General features: G+C 40.8%; 1 long non-coding RNA gene across 1 annotated transcript; it reads right to left on the bottom strand.

The window, feature by feature from the left end:
* Positions 1 to 1,439: 1,439 nt before the first annotated feature.
* LOC104420903 lies at positions 1,440 to 3,069 on the bottom strand. The gene is made up of 3 exons (XR_005551008.1): positions 2,131 to 3,069; positions 1,917 to 2,007; positions 1,440 to 1,574 (listed from the first exon to the last, which is right to left on the bottom strand). It is a non-coding gene; the product is annotated as an uncharacterized LOC104420903 (long non-coding RNA).
* Positions 3,070 to 17,371: the final 14,302 nt, after the last annotated feature.

The following is a 17,371-nucleotide window of genomic DNA, read 5'->3' on the forward strand; positions in this document are numbered from 1 at the left end:
AGAGTTGATCTCTGTTGTATGTTGTTCAACTTGTTCTCACATTAACCCATCTTTCATTTGGGGAAAAAGTCAAATTTGCACAAAGAAGTGAGTGGCATCAATGTGTAATTCAAAATTCGAAGTGCCAAGTTACAACAGGAGTTAATAAACACATTATGAATGAAATCGTCCATTACATCAAGTCTTGTGTATTGATTTAACAAGGGAATTGATATCAGGTTAAACACTTCATAAATCTGCAAGAGTAACTCCACACTCAGAAGCTCAACCACAAGTTCTAGGAAATCTATGCCGCATTGGCAGGACAAATGAAACCAGGAGCTTGAAGATAATGACCATGGAAGTAGAGAAGAAGCGGGACATCGGGAACACCATGTCTCCTGATTGATTATCCTTGGTTGATCACTTTCTTCTTTATTAATGACGAGCACTATTCTCTAATAACAAAGTTAATTGAAGAAGCATTGAACCAACATGAAAAAGCCATTTCATATTTATCCAAGGCTCAGATGTCACCAAAACAAGGATCGTTTGCAAATTCGGATGCCAGGAATATCCTCCAAACCCATTTTCAGTGCTGTCTTTCGGAATAGCACAAGAGGATTTTTCAAACCAATGGACTCGTGAAATCAGTTGGCTAGCTCCACAAGTGTTGTTTTGTCCCTCCCAATCTCCCTGATCGAGTTATAGTAGCCAAAGCCAAGCATGGTATGTTGCTTCTTTAAACCTAGTATCAACTTTTGCCATTAAAGTCCTCCATCCGCAGTAGAGAGAACATTAAGCATGACAAAAGAAAGGCAAGCCAAACCTGTCAAAAGCCGTAAGAGAAGCATTAACGGAATTGCTCTTTTGATAATGAGTAAAACCATCATATTGCTCATCCCGAGAAAAAGGAAGAAACTGGAGTTACTCCAATCAGGTTCCATGAGCAAAATTTACATAAGCATACAATTAGCAAAAGAAGATTGAGGCAGATGAAAACCATGACTTTGACATCTGGATGCACAGATTGTACAGGGATTCTATCGATGTTCAGATCTTTCACTTCATCCAACAAATATTCTATCAATGGTATAGCTAGAATGGGATTCTGGCTTTGATTCCCAAAGCTCATCATATATGCGAGTTCGGTAAAGTTGAGGCTTCCTAGAATGCATCTCTCTTAACACATATCCTCATTTTGCGAAGAAGTAAACACCACAATAAATAACCAAGAAGAGATTCTAGAGCTTAGATCTGCTAACATACAAGTTCACCGGCCAAAATAACACTATACGGGACAGGGCGTAAGTACTTTACCAAAAGCATGACCATAGCCATTTGAAAAGTGGTTATCATCTATCTCACAAAGAAACAACCGGCCATCTATCCTTTAAACCCATTTTCAGTGCTGTCTTTCGGAATAGCACAGAGGATTTTCAACCCAATGGACTCACAGAAGTGGTTGGCTAGCTCCACAGGTGTTGTTTTGTCCATTCCAATCTCTCAATCAAGTTATAGTAGCCAAAGCCAAGCATGGTATGCTGCTTCTTTAAAACTAGTAACAACAGTAAAACCTATGCCAATCAAAGCAACTGCACCATCGTGCATGTGAATGAACATAAGTGACTTGAGTTTGCATTAAAACCTGCCACATGCTTATTGTAGAACGAAGAAAACATACAAGGAAGCTTCTTAAAACAGCATATTGTCATATTCAACTAGATAATTGATGCGTTTAGACGATGGGACTTGTTTGGTGCCCCATCAACAATCAAGCAAAACACCAACCAAAAAGAAAAAAAAATGACAATAGGTAAAAACACCATCTAACCATAGTCCACCTCACAAGTAGTAATAAATTGAAACATTGATTCTTTGCTTTTCATTAACACAAAAGATGCAGCTGAAAAAAATCATGTCATAGCAATACTCACCGTCCATCATGGCCATCAAAATGCTCGATCCAATCAGGCAAATGCTTTCTAGCACTTTTCTTTCAGGCTTGTTCAAATTGAGGCAGCTCATCTAGACAGTCACAACGTTACATATATGAGCTATATGAATGAACCTTTTTTAGGAATCCGGCAACAATAAGAAAATCAATAACTTCATTTAAGTTGTGCAGAGTCTGCATAGTATTGACCTTACCATTAGAATTAAGCTTCCTAGTAACAGCATGGCCCTGCAGTAAGTATTGCTACAAGTCTTGGATGACCAACACCCCATCAATGCTAGGGTGTTGGTCATCTCTTGAATATGCCTTTTAAATAAGCCATGCCCTTCTCATTGGGCTGTAGCCTGTAACTCCTTCCTCATCTGCTCAACTTGCTGATCAATTCCCTGAACAACGATCTCCGATAGCGTCTAGTCTTCTGCCACTATCATCTTTACCTTAATTAGCTCCTTCCTCATTGCTCACCTCCATATCAAGGGTTTAGCATATTCACACATGACTTCCGCTCTTCCAAGATGAGGAACACTAGAACTCGAACTCTTCAATGGAAAACAATCTTCAATTACGCTAAGGGCCTCAATGCAGTGATCCAAAACTAGTTTTTACGAATGTCTAGAACAATTATTGTAGGAACCAGGCTAACGCTAGCAAGGCCAATGCAGGAGCAAAATGTCAGCAATGCTGCTTGCCCTTGGCTTAGAGTCATGATCCCTCCAAACCTTTAAACAAGAACATGAAGCAAATTAAATAGCAGCCCTTTTAGAACAGAGCATCATGCGTGGTTTGCTTTCATTTGCAGTAACAATGGTGGCAAAAACTCATTAGCGGACACGCTCCCCCGTCCCGTCAACCCCCGAAGAGCATTTTGTACCAAACCCATCACCACCGAAGAGAAAAGAAAAAATACCAATGTTCATGAATCAAAGCAAGTAAGGTATAGTGAATTGGTCGATGCAGATAAGGAAAAAAAAATGAAGGATGATAACGTCAAATTCCAACATAAATATTCTCTTGTCATAGGTTGCTTGGCCTCATAATCTGTTGATCACATTTTCTCCCCTTTTTAGTTTGCTGCATAGCTTTCATTACCGTGTGGCAACATCCATATTACGAAGTTACTCAATGCCTAAGGAAGTTATTTAACCTGGACACAAGATGTAAGGTGATCATTCTACCCATTTTCCATCCCTCCCAGAAAAAACAGACAAGACACTCTCATTTCAAATTTTACATACTAGGTGATGTCATAAACTATAAGTGCTCCAGTGACTCCTCTATATTAAGATCTAATGATGGATTTGAAAGAATTCCTGTCCTACTTGTAATGAAAAAAAAAAAACATTCAAACGAGTCATGAGCAATGCTTGTGTAACCATATGGACATTTATATAGTGCATTATCTCAAATTCAAGCGTTTCGAATTCTTTCACAAACTCCGTACGTATAAAAGTAAATCACTGGAAATGTGGAGAAATGGGTTCCATCTCAAGCACTCTCTCGCTAGCCAAAATGGAGAGGGAGTAGGTGTCACCGGCTCTCTCGCATCTCTCGTCTTTGACATGCTTAATGGCACATGTTATACCAATCAAGTTCAAAATTTTCCTATTGATGCAAGTAAAAGGTACATCATGTCCCTAAACTAGATTGAGTTTCCCACAATGACATATGTCCTTCCATGATAAATCTAAACATAGGCCACAGACAACGGCTTTGAATCACTAAAAAATACAGGTTCAACTTCGCAGGTTTATCCCAATTAAATTTGCTTAGATACTTGATATTCTAGAGATCATAATAAAATGAGGATCCAACCTCATTGGAATTGAACCTCATCACAACCATAGGGAAATGGGTGCCTCCATACCTATCAATGGCCTTAACCACCATGTTGGGATCGAACCTCCTCATCACAACCACAGCGTACACCCTAATGACAACAGTCCCAAGACAAAGGGATGGGCCATATATGTGAAAAATTGGCAGGACAACCAAATACACATTCTTGGAGTTCGGATAATTGTATTAAGAAACTTCAAACCTTGCAAAGAGCTCGCACATGGCGATTGAATTACCATGTGTGAGCACAACCCATTTGCTCACGGCCATAGTGTTGGATGAGTAGTACACTAGAGACCTAGCACAAAAGCACCAACGATGAATGCGGGGTGGGATGAGGAAGCACCAGAAGCACTAGTGATGTGCTGGAGGCGGTGGGTCTGAGCTCGGCTGCGACGAGCGGGCTCTTGGGAGGGAGAGATTTTCAAAATAGGGCTTCATGCAGCTTGAGGGAGTGGTGATAGTGGAGGCGGAGGCGGGGATGAAGGCAATGTGCCAAAGGCGGCGGATCTAAGCTCGCGTGCAACAAGCGGGCTTCTAGGAGGGAGAGATTTTTTAAAGAGGGCTTCGTGCAGCTTGAGGGAGTGGCGATGGCGGAACTCGAGATGCAACGGGTGGGCTCCTGAGAGATATTTGAAAGAGGGCCTCGTGCAGCCTGAGGGAATGTCTCCAGGACAGCGGAGGCGTCGTGCCGGATGCAATCGGCGGGCTATTGGGAAGGAGAGATTTTTGAGAGAGAGAGAGAGACTTCGTGCATCTTGATGGAGAAGATAGAGAAGAGAGGGCAGTTCAAATTCGAAGGGTGGGAGAAGACAGAAGAGGACGCAGCAATTAATGAAGAGAGAGAAGGAGAAGGCAAATATTTGGCTAAAACAAAAGCGGGACCCAGGCTCAACGTGGCGACACATTTCGCATCCTGATTGGGTGGGCGCACGGTGACGTGGAGCGGCCGGCGCACCCAATATTTTCTCGAAGGGGTATCTAGTCTAATCCGTGAACTGTCATGGCTGTACACGTTAGAATGTATAGGAGACGTCCGGGGTATTTTTGGGCCGTTCGGGTTCATTTGAGCGGAAAATGAGCACCGAAAGCCCGCCGTCCAGCCCCTCTAATGCACTGCACAGTGGACTCGGCTCCGTTTGAGGATCCCGAGCCGTTGCGGGACATCCTTTTACTTGTATAGGTCACCTGGAGCAATTCCGGGCTCATTCGGATAGATTTAGGGACCAAATGAGCATTTGAAGCCCGCTGTACTGCAGCCTGAGCCTGCTGGACAGCAGTCCTCGGGCTCCCATTCGGCTCACTAATAGTCCCGGGTGGCCCCGGGGCGCCTCTTTTACCTTAGTGTAAGTATCGGTGTCGGAATCATATGTTCAAGTGTTGTTATACTTTGATTAATATAATCCTGGTCTATTTGTGGTTAATCGTTCCATTTACTATGATCTTATCGGTTAATCATGTTACCGTTAGTGCATGTGCATGTTATTAAGTGGCAAAAAGGACATGTAAATGAAAATTTTTACAAAAATAGCTTCTCAGGAAATGTTGTGCTAGTTTAGTGTTGAGTTGTAACTTTAAGTAACATTTTGAGTCTACGTTCAATTTCACATTGTTCTAATCTAATGTATGGTATAGCCAGCGATTTTAGTATAATTTAGATGTTAGGATAAAAATATATAGGAAAAGATAAAAGGGATAGTTAACATGGGGCATGGTTTGGAATCGTATTTTAGGATGGGCTTAAACCGTTGATCAATGTTTAGTTGCTATTACTTAGCTAGTCTGTTGGAAGATATGATTCAACACATTATATCTAATTGAAAATTGATAGAGAACCATGTATATCTTAGGATTAGAAAGAGAGGGAGAATACAATTTTCTTCTCCTATTTTTCTCCTTCCTTCCTGACGCCTTTTTCTTCACTCTTCTAACATGGTATCAGAGCACCTTGTGATTCTGGCATAGCTTCCCTATCTATCTTGATTGCCTTAAGGAACTGCAATCTGCGAAACAGTTACCGAAATGAATCAATTCTTTTGAAAAGGAATTTTTTCTACAATGAACAAATCAGAAGCTCTCACCTTAAAACCAAACGACCAGCCAGCAAGAGATGCGACGCCACAGACTTCACACAATCCAGATTCATCTGTCGTGATGACTGTGGCTGAACAACAACTTAGTTAGGGCCAGATCTAGGCTCAACACGTGCAATGGCAGGCTTTTCCAACTCGGTTTAATCAAGGGTAGCCTTTCTCAGGCCATCCTTACCAATGGATGCCATATCCATGGATCCATGGGCCAAGCCCAACTACATCACAGCCGGGCTACCAAAGCGGCGTGCGGACCGATGGAGGTCCACCAACCAACAGCGGGGTAGGCTCTAACTTCGGCCCAGAGCAGACGAGTGGATCAGGCGAACCAGGGGAAACGAATCCCTACCCGGATTTCTTCAATGTGGGTTGAGGAAACTAGTCGAATAGTTCGGATGTAGGTGCGAATACCTACCCGACTTTTTCACCTAGTTTTTTCCCATACCAGATCCTTGTTGCCCGCGATTGGCCAGAGCCCAGCAACCCTCTTTACACTACGAACGCTGACGGACCAGAACTGAAGCTCATTAGTGTGGCATCCCAAAATTCAAAATCAAGTTATAAGGTGTGTTAAAGCCTCTAATTAGGTAATGAAATTTCCTATGGTTTATGCTTTAGCCATTAGTCTCGTTTTAAGATTAGGAGATTTGTGCTTATGTTCATAAGATTTTAAATATTGTAGATTAATAATGATAATCTATGCTTGGCCATGCACCTTATGAATTAAATTCCTATAAATAAAATGTCACAAGACTTTGGCCATGTGGAATTTAAAATTTAAAATTTATAGAAGAAATTATAAAAAGGAAAATTTAAATTTTATTAGGATGGGCCTTAGGCCCATTGGCCTAAGCTTTAGTGGGCCAAGCTAGTCGGCCCAATTAGGCCCACGAAAGGGGGCTGTCGACCGGCCCATTGAGGCCCAAGGAGGTGTGGCCGTCGGCCACAAAGGAGGCCCAAAAGGGAGGCCCAAGCCCAAGCCCATGCATGAGCTTTGCCAAGTGGCAAGAAGGAGCTCATGCATTGGCCAATTGAAAGGCAATCTCATGATTGCAAATGATGAGGTTTGGGGGAGATAAAAAGGGAAGAGAGGAGAGAGAATGGCCGGTTAGCCATTTGGCCAAGTGAGGGAGAGAAACCGTGCGAGAGAGAGGGAGAAAGAGTGGCCGAGAGAGGAGAAGCCGAGAGGAAGAAGGAGTCGTCGCCGTCCGTCCGCCCGTGTGCCGCCGTGTTCGCCGCCGTGTTCGCCACCGTGTGCCGTCGTCCATTCGGTCTAGAGGCAAGTTGGAGTCCTCTTGCTGCTCTTGCATGTGTGTGTGTTACATGTATGTTGTAGAAAAGTCGAATTTTGGGTGATTAGGAGGGGAAAACCGAAGCTTGGATGACTTGTTCTTGTGTGATGTTGCTGTTTTCGTTTGAATCCGCTCGAGTCAGAATTTTGTGAGAGCTTGCATGCATGTTTAGAGTTCGATTTTGGATTTGATCTCTGCATTAAAGTTGTAGGGGACATCTTAAAATAAAACATACTAAAATTTGGTGGAAAATGATGGAGGTTTAAGGGGTTAAACTCTCATCCTACGGAGATGCTAGATCTGGAATGTTTTCGCATAAACTGTTTGAGTCAGAAACTTGTGAGAGCTTGAATGCATTTTTAGAGTTCGATTTTTACTTGTATCTCTTCATGAAAGTTGTAGATAACGTCTTAAACTACAACATACTAAAATTTGGTGGAAAATGATGGAGGTTTAAGGGGTTAAACTCTCATCCTACGGAGACCTCAGATCTGGAACGATTTCACTGAACTTTTGATGGATTTGTGGTTGCATGTTGAGTTGTGCTAAGAATATCTCTTCGATATCTTCATGAAAGTTGTAGGGGACATCTTAAAATACAACATACTAAAATTTGAAGCAAAATGAACAATTATAACCTAGTAAATTGACTAAATCTTGAAGACGGAAATTCTGGAGACGTGGTACAGGACACCCGAGACTTCATGGACCTAAACGACGACTATAATCTCGATTTATGACTTAGATATCTTCATGAAAATTGTAGAAAACATCTTTATGTAAAACATATCCAAATTGAAGAGGAAACGAAGAAGGATAGGTAGGTGAAAACTCAGTATTTCGGAGAAGCATGCACTGGACGTTTCAGTGTTGGATCCAGAAGCTTCGTGAGACTGTAGAAATTAATCTAATAATAATTTGGCTTAGAAGTCTGCATGAAAAATGTACTTTAGTGTCTGGGCTATAACCCGATAAAATTTCGTAATTTTTGGAGGTCGTATGGATATTTTAATCAAATTATCTCGGAAACTGTGCATTCTGATTTCATCCGAAAATTTCATGCTATTTTGTGTGAATTATGGAATTGTGTGGAATTCTATTTTGGCCATGAATTTTGCATGAAATAATTATCCTATTGTCTTGATTTTCACTTGCCTTAATTTTTATGATTTTTGAGAATTATATAGATATTAAATTTAATATTTTTAAAAGTGGCACAAGCTGGAATTTAAATAAATGTAAAAAGGGCATGATAAATGGATTATTTTAATTGGCATAAACTCCATTAAATTTTATTTCATAAATAATTGTACCATGTAGCTTGTATAATGATGACTAATGATGCATGCATGAATCAAAGCATGAAAGTGATCTTGTTTGCTATTGCATCATATGCCGTGCTGAGTTGAGACATAAATTGGTAACCATGAATAAAAGAGATAAATGAGGAGACTGTTGTGGCGGATGATAATTCCCTAGGAGTGTCAGGATGCCCGGGATGGGGGGTGCCGGAAGCCGGATTGTATTGAGATACAAGGCCGGATTGTCCTTCGGAGTTTCGAGATGCCCGAAAAGTTGGGGGTGCCGGAAGCCCTGGAGGTTTGTGCCCAGGGGGATGCCTCATGATGCCAGTTGGGGTGCGAGATGCCCGGCCAGGGAGTGTAAATGCTGGAAGCCTCAGAGGTCTTTGCTTGAGGGAATGCCTCGTGATGCTAGTTGGGATGCGAGATGCCCGGAATGTGGGGGGCCGGATGCCCGGTGGCCTGGAATGGCTGAATGCCGGAGGTTTTTCTCGCGATGCCAACATGAGGCACGAGTGTATAATATGAGATGAAATTGGTGATCCGAGGAAGGGTGATGTGGTGATCAAATGGAAAGTTAAAAAGTGGAAAATTGAACCATGCATGATATGATATGACATGATGATGATGGTCACCTATGGCATGATGATATGCATGATATGATATGACATGATGATGATGATCACCTATGGCATGATGATATGCATGATATGATGACGATGTGCGCATATGATATGATACGACATGATGATGATGATGATATGCACATATGACATGATATGATGATGATGATATGCATATATGATATGATATGATGACGTCATGATGACAATGATACGAGTATGACATGATGGTATGCATGTATGTGTTATGATTTTGATGACGAGGCATGATAGTATATGCATGGCTTCAAGGTAAGAAATGCCTGGAATGCATGTATGATTTGTATGATGCTTTGAGTGGCTATTGGATTCATTTACCTGTTAAGTGGTTATACTCACCCCTTTTGGGGACCAACATTTCCGATTAGCAGCATGCCGTTCCCTGCTATCACTCGGGGTGTGTTTTACGGTCTACCATCCGATGTCGAGGTCGAGTGCGAGGAGTTTGGCTGTCCTTCTGTTCCTGGATTGACGTATATTCGAGTGCGCTGTTTAGTCATGTACGATGTAGGCCTGGCTGGGGGTCCGGTTGTCCAGGAGTTCATCTCTGTCCACATTCGTCGTGATGGGGTGATGCGAGGGATGTTGTCGCCGCCACCGCCTGATGCACCGGGTTGGGTGTGAGGGCCCGTGCGTGACGAGTAGGAGCTGGATTTTTTTGGGGATAGTTAGCCGACACTGATGATGGGGATTGTTGCACGTGAGTTGTAGCGGGTTGAGGGTTCTTTTTGGGGTTTTAGGCCGGACATGGCTGAGTCCTGGCTTTTCCTTTCGATGTATCGACCCAAAGAAATCCCATCTTGAAAATATATGTAAATAAAGTGTCACGGCTTGTCTATTAATCATGGTGATTAGTGGTGTGTATTTGTATTATGGTTGGTAGGGGGAGAGATGGTGATGTTTTATTTTGCTTCCGCTAATGAGTCGCGCTGGGACTGTCTTTTTTTTTTTTTAAATGTCTATGAATTACGACGCTTCTTCTAGAGAGAGGTAGTAAGGTGTAACGTTGGTGCCTGTGGCGACCCTTGAAGGGTTCGGGGTGTCACAATCAGTCAACAATTAACCAGCCCAAACAACTACTCAACTTGGTCGCGGGAGCTCCGGCATGCCCTGGTAACAAAGGATAAGGATGGTTTTCTCAACGGAATGATTCCAGTTCCGTCTGACGAGCAAATGGCTCGAATTTGGAGGAAATGTAACCAACTTGTCAAAACTTGGATCGGGAATTGTATCGCACCCGAAGTTGCAGCTGGACTTCCCCCGATGGAGGATACTAAAAAGATGTGGGATAACATTAAGGAAATGTATGGAAAGCTAGATCAAATCAAGATTTTTTCCATAACACAGCAAATTTTGGATCTGAAGCAGGGTAACATGACTATCGCGATAGTCTACAATAAACTGTCGGCCCTGTGGAATGAGATGGAAGTAACCGAAGAAAAAATTGACTGGCCCGAACACATTCTACGTAGTACAAGAACATGCGCGAGAGAGAGAAGGCGATTAGGTTTTTCCTAATCTTAAACGAGACATACCTTTCATTTCGATCTCAGATCCTGACAATGGATCCCATGCCGAACCTTGGCCGAATTTATCAACTCGTCGTCCAAGAGGAGAGCCAACAGAGGATGGCGGTTTATGGAAAGGGAGGCGAGGCGATGGCTCTGGCAGTAAAAGGCCATTTTTGCTCTCCACAGAGAAACTCAGGAAACGGAGAACGAAAAGGGGCGAATTTTGGGTTGTCTTCAAGAAACCCTAGCCCTAATTTTGGCGAGCAATTGGACGGTCCGAATTTTTTGGTGATAGGGCCCTTCTCAGACGGCCCATGAAGCAGCTTCGCTGGAGCAAACAGCCACGGGGAATTAATACCTATGGACCAGACAGTGCACGTGGAATTCAACCCACTAGGCTAGACAAGGCATATGGGCCCACTTTGGCCCAAGCTTTCTAGCTTGGAAATAGGTTTCCTTCGACCGCAAAAACCAATGGTCAAAAAGGAAAATGTAAATTATAGTGTGACTATTGTAAACGTCTGCACCATACACTTGATAATTGTTGGAAATTACATGGGAAATCTGGAGAAAAAGAAAAAAGGGAAATCTTCACAAATTTTTCCGGTATTGGGTCAACCAACATATAGATCGATTACCTATGAGCAGTATCAGGAAATGATGGAACCTTTGAAAAAATTGGATGCCTCTGATAAGGCTAGGAGCTTCATAGGTACATCTTACTATTTGATGAATTCAATTTTGAAGAATGCATGGATTATAGATTCGGGTGCTAGCGAACACATTGTCTGTAATAAGGGTTTCTTTTCCAAAATCAAGAAATTATATTTCCCTATATTGGTACAACTTCTGAATGGAAATTCCACACAAGTTGTCATGACTGGCATTGTGAATCTTAGTCCCCTAATTACACTTCGAAATGTGCTTTATGTGCCTGGCTTCCAATTCAACCTCATATCAGTTAATCGAGCTTATAAAAAATTCATGCCATGTTCAATAAATCATTGTGTAACCATGTTATCAATGACAAGAATTTTCTTTATCATAAAAGATTGAGACATAGTACTTCATTTCCTTGTCCCCAGTGTCCTATCTATCCTTTGGCAAAACAGACATGTGCTCCTTTCCCAAATAGTTATTCCTGAGCAAATGGTATTTTTTCATTAATCCATGCTGATGTTTGGGGACCCTACCATACTTTGCACCATGATGGGTCGCAATATTTCCTCACAATTGTTGATGGTTTTTCTCGTGCGACATGGATATTTCTCATGCAATCCAAAAATCAAGTCCTTTCTCACCTAAGGACCTTTCTTTCCTTGTCCAAAACTCAGTTTGGAAAAACAATCCATCGGATTAGAACTGATAATGGTAGAGAGTTCTTCAATGGTGAATGTGCTTCTTTATTTTCCCTTAATGAAATCTTGCATGAGAGTTCTTGCACTTATACACCATAGCAAAATGGTGTTGTTGAGAGAAAACATCGTCACCTCTTAGAAGTAGCACGTGCCCTTAAGTTTCAAGAATCCATTCCTGAGAATTTTTGGGGAGATTGTGTGGTCACAACAACATATGATTGCATGCCATCACGCATTCTAAAAGGGAAGACACCATTTGAGATGTTGTCTAGAAGGAAGCCGAATCTGAGTCATCTTAGAGTTTTTGGGCGCCTCTGTCATGTAACTATAGTGGGACACAAGGATAAAATGGCACCACGTGCCAGTGAATGTATATTCATGGGATATCCCACCTTAAAAAAGGGATATCGGATTTACGCACCATCCACAAGAGAATTCTTTGTGAGTAGAGATGTTGTCTTTCATGAGAATATTTTTCCCTTCCAAACTCTTGTCTCTTTAACCGAAGATGAGAAGACGGTCAATCCAAGATTCTTATTGGAAGAGGATTTACTTTGGGGAGGAACATTTATTGCTACTTCTCCTCCAAGACTGACTGATGTATTGCCTACAATGCCTATTGAGACATCTGCGAGTCATTCCACTGAAGAATCTCATATAGAAGAGCCATCACAGTCCACAAACCTTCCAGAACCAAGCCCTACTGAAGATGAGACCTTCTCAGTGCAACAAGAGCCTCCACAGTGTTCTAGTCGAGTTGCTCGTCCATCAGCTTGGACAAAGGATTATATATGTGGTTCTTCAAGATTGTCAGGTACTCATTATCCTATCTCGTCTTACATTTCATTTGATAAGCTATCACCAGAACACCTATGTTGTATAAGCCGTACTTCTGAAGAACAAGAACCTTCTAATTGTAATGAGGCCAAAGATGATCCTCATTGGCAAAAGGCCATGGAGGCTGAGTTACATACTTTGATAGAAAATCATACTTGGGATATCATACCATTGCCTACTCATCGCAAACCAATTGGATATAAGTGGGTTTACAAGATTAAATAAATGGCATATGGTTCTATAGAGAGATATAAGGCTCGATTGGTGGCCAAGGGCTTTACATAACGAGAAGGTTTTGATTACCATGAAACTTTTTCACCTGTTACAAAAGATGTCACAGTTTGTTCTTTCCTATCGGTTGCTGCTTTTCGTGACTGGCCGTTGCATCAAATGGATGTGCATAATGCCTTCTTACATGGTGATCTGGATGAAGAAATCTACATAGATCTTCCACCAGGATTACAGAGATAGGGGGAGTCTAAGGCATGTCGTCTTTGTAAATCTCTTTATGAACTAAAGCAAGCCTCTCAACAATGGCATGCCAAGTTTACTAATGCACTTATAGCCACTGGATTCAAACAGTCCAAATATGACTATGCCTTATTCATTTGGACAAAAGGTATGTCATCTATTTACTTGATGATTTATGTTGATGACATATTTATCATGGGAAATGATGATTCTGCTGTGAAGAGACTTAAAGAGTATCTACACTCTACCTTCCATATCAAAGATTTAGGGCCGCCGAACTATTTTCTTGGAATTGAGATAGCTTGTTCAGATCAAGGAATCTCTATCAGCCAGCGAAAATTCATAATGGAGATTATATCGAAAGCAGGACTGTCAAGCTGTAGACCAGCCATTATTCCTACTTAGCAAAATGCCAAGTTGACTTCTGTCGACTACGATACTAGCATATCCTCTTCTTCTGATGATCCGTTATTAAAAGATTCGTCGGGACATCAGAGACTCGTAGGGAAACTTATATATCTCATTATGACTAGGCCAGACATCTGCTATGCAGTGTAGACTCTTAGCCAATTCGTGCACAGTCCAAAGTAATCTCACATGAATGCAACCTTGAAGATTGTGAGATACTTAAAGACATGTCTAGGCTTAGGGATACTTCTTTCTTGGAAGTGCAATATGGAAATGACGGCTTACTGCGATGCAGATTATGCCACATGCCCTATGAGCAGAAGATCTATTACTAGATTTTGTATCAAATTTGGGGAATTATTGCTCTCATGGAAGACAACGAAGCAGTCTACTGTATTTCTATCCTTAGCTGAAGCCGAGTATCGATCTATGGCCAAGACTGTCTGTGAAATAGTTTGGTTAAGGGGTTTACTTTAGGATCTCAAGGCATGAGTTAAACGACTGACTACACTCTTTTGTGACAATGATTTAGCACTTAAAATTGCAGCAAATCCTGTATTGCATGAGAGGACAAAACATATAGAAGTTGATTGTTACTTTACTTGAGAAAAGATTCAAGAAGGAGTTATCGAGACAAGAGGGATTAGAACCTCGGAGCAACCAGCGGACTTATTCATTAAACCTCTTTGCCAAAGACAACATGCATATCTTCTAAACAAGCTTGGCGTCTTGGACATCTACAAGCCACCAGCTTGAGGGAGAGTGTTGGAAGATATGATTCGGCAAATCGTATCTAATTGAAAATTGATAGAGAATCCTGTATATTTTAGGATTAGAAAGATAGGGGAATACTTATTTTCCTTTATTAATTCCTTCTTTGTAATTAAATACATTGTACATTACAGAGATTACAATCAATAGAGAGAATACAATTTTCTTCTCCTATTTTTCTCCTTCCTTCCCGACGCCTTTTCTTCGGTCTTCCGACATAGTCACCTCATTTTGTCCAAGTCAAGGTTGTTTCATGTTATTTACTTTGAGATATAAGCATGATTTGTTTAGGTACCACTAACGGGGTCCTGTCCCAGGGTATGATAACAATGCCATGTGTATTTTTTGCCTAACACTATATCGAGTTTTACTTTTCTTACAATTTTCCATTTTCCGTATTTTCATATTTATCTCGTTTCGTGCGTTTTTCATATGTATGCTTGATGGATACCCATTTTTGCTAGCAACCATACATGATAATTTAGTAGAATGTACCTAAGGGTTTAAGATTTGACAAGGCCACCTGAAAACACGTTTTCAATAAAAACGAGGCAAGTTCAGGTGTTGAAAAACAATTAGTGTAATCAAGGCCATGTTCCTAAAATCTCTAGTTCATGAATAGTGAAATGTCCTCTTACATTTCACTTAGTCCCTAGCTGGCTTAGAATAGGTTAGCAATGCCACAAAAGTGAAAGAACACTAGGTAAATCATAATGATTCGAGTCAACCGAATGTCGCTGATTGGTTGAGTTTGGGAGAATCCGTGCCAAGCATTTGCACAACCTCGTAAGAGGCTCTGGCTACTTTCACTCAGCAAGTGATCACCCTAATAGATACTTGATCCCCGAATCTCACTTGGGGCTAGTCATGACACGTGCTAACAAAGAAACTTATTCATAATGAATATTCATCTTTATCCTTCATATGCATTGTTCATTACCCATAACTCGCACATAAAAATTTGAAAATACATTTTGATAACCTTAATTCATAATTGAATTTCTTCAAATCCCATTGCTTTGCAACACTCTAAATTATTATCTCCAAATAGTTCACAAAACTTAACAAATCCTAAATTGGCCATCACAATTTGAAATTCACATAACCATAAATTAATTTTAAATGCCACGTTTGCATTTTTAACGGAAAATGTTAACGGTATTAACTTTAAGACTCGGTCGAAATAATTTGACAAGTTTTAGGACTTAATTGCACTTTTTGTAAGTTTTATGACTAAATTGCATTTTTTTAGGACTTTAGTAGCACTTATCCCTTCTTCTTTTTGCCTTCAAGTGCAGGAGCTATTGTAGGAGGAAAAGAAAGTGGGTTACATGGGCTTGAGCTTTGGGCTGAGGTGACTTGGACTTGGGCCAATTGTTTTCTTACTTTATAAGACCAATTCTTACCCATCTAACAGCATGTGCTTACAAAATGAATTGAGAGTAGGGGAAATGTCGTCAATCCTGATGATGTTGCTTATGAGTATGTGGCGGATTCTCTTTGCTGGTACGAGATGTTTATGGCACCATTTAGGTATTTTAATGAGAAATGATTCGATGTTAGTCTTTAATTTACTATAAACCAATAGTCTATTATAGATAACAAAAAATCAAATAATAGATGGTTATAAATTATTGTGGAGCTCACTCCTTCAAGAGTTTGTGACTTACAACAAGTTATTATTCTCATAGTGGCCCAAAAATTGTTATACTAGCAAAGCCTTATTTTTATACCTTTAGTTTTCCATTTCTCCCTAAATCCAATACCTAGCCTCTTACTACCATTAGGATGCGTTCTCAAATTTCTATTGTTTCCTTTGGCTTCAAGAGACTTAAAAAATTGGAGTACCTATTAGGAAACTCCCACATCATAGAATTTATATAATGTTGAGTAATTAATATATCTTAGTTAACTCATAACTTATTGGCTTAACTTTTTAAGTAAAAGTTGGTCCAATTGGATATGTTGATGGGCTCACTGGATATGTTGATAGGCTCAAAGGTGTCCATTGGGAGGCTGTTTATCAGTCCACCATTGTTTAGTATTCAAGGAGGGGACGGCAACAATCAATGTAGAAACAAATCTAGAACTACTTGGTTCTCTTAATAAATATATTATGAAGGTCTTACCTCTGTTGCATGATTTGTCATTTCTTTCTGCCCTATTGGTTTCGAGTTTGTTAGCTAAGTTGCTATTTTGCTATTTTGCAATTTGGGATGTTACCACTCTTCCCATTTTATAAAAATTTCGTCCTTGAAATTTAAACCTTACAAGACTTGATAAAAAAGGTGGAGTACAATTCTCTCATTGACTCCTCAGTCTCCCATGTCGCTCCTTCTGTACCGTGGTGTTGCCAGATCACTTTAACCAACGGAATGGTCTTTGTACGCAGGACTTGCTCTTTGCGATCAACAATATGAACCGAGCTTTCTACATATGACACACGGTAATCCACGTCCAATTCTTCAAAATTGAGTACGAGTGTTGGGTCAGGCTCGTACTTCCTCAACATCAACACATAGAAGACGTCATGCACTTGTACCAATCTTGGTGGCAATGTAAGACGATACGCTAAGGTCCCGATTCTCTCAAGAATCTCAAATGGACCTATGTACCTCAGACTCAGTTTGCCTTTCTTACCAAAGCGCGAGGTTCCCCTCATTGGTGACACTTTCAGAATAATGTGATCACCAACTTGGAATTCTAAAGACCTTCGAAGCTTATCTGCATAGCTTTTCTGCCTGATTTGAGCAGTCTTTAATCTACCTCTGATTACTACCACGACATCCACTGATTGTTGAACCAACTCTAGGCCTGTTATCTTCCTTTCCCCAACTTCATCCCAACACACTGGTGTTCTGCATGCTCTACCATACAACACTTCGAATGGAGCCATCT

Source organism: Eucalyptus grandis, chromosome 5 (genome assembly GCF_016545825.1).
Source record: "Eucalyptus grandis isolate ANBG69807.140 chromosome 5, ASM1654582v1, whole genome shotgun sequence".
Taxonomy (NCBI): Eukaryota; Viridiplantae; Streptophyta; class Magnoliopsida; order Myrtales; family Myrtaceae; genus Eucalyptus; species Eucalyptus grandis.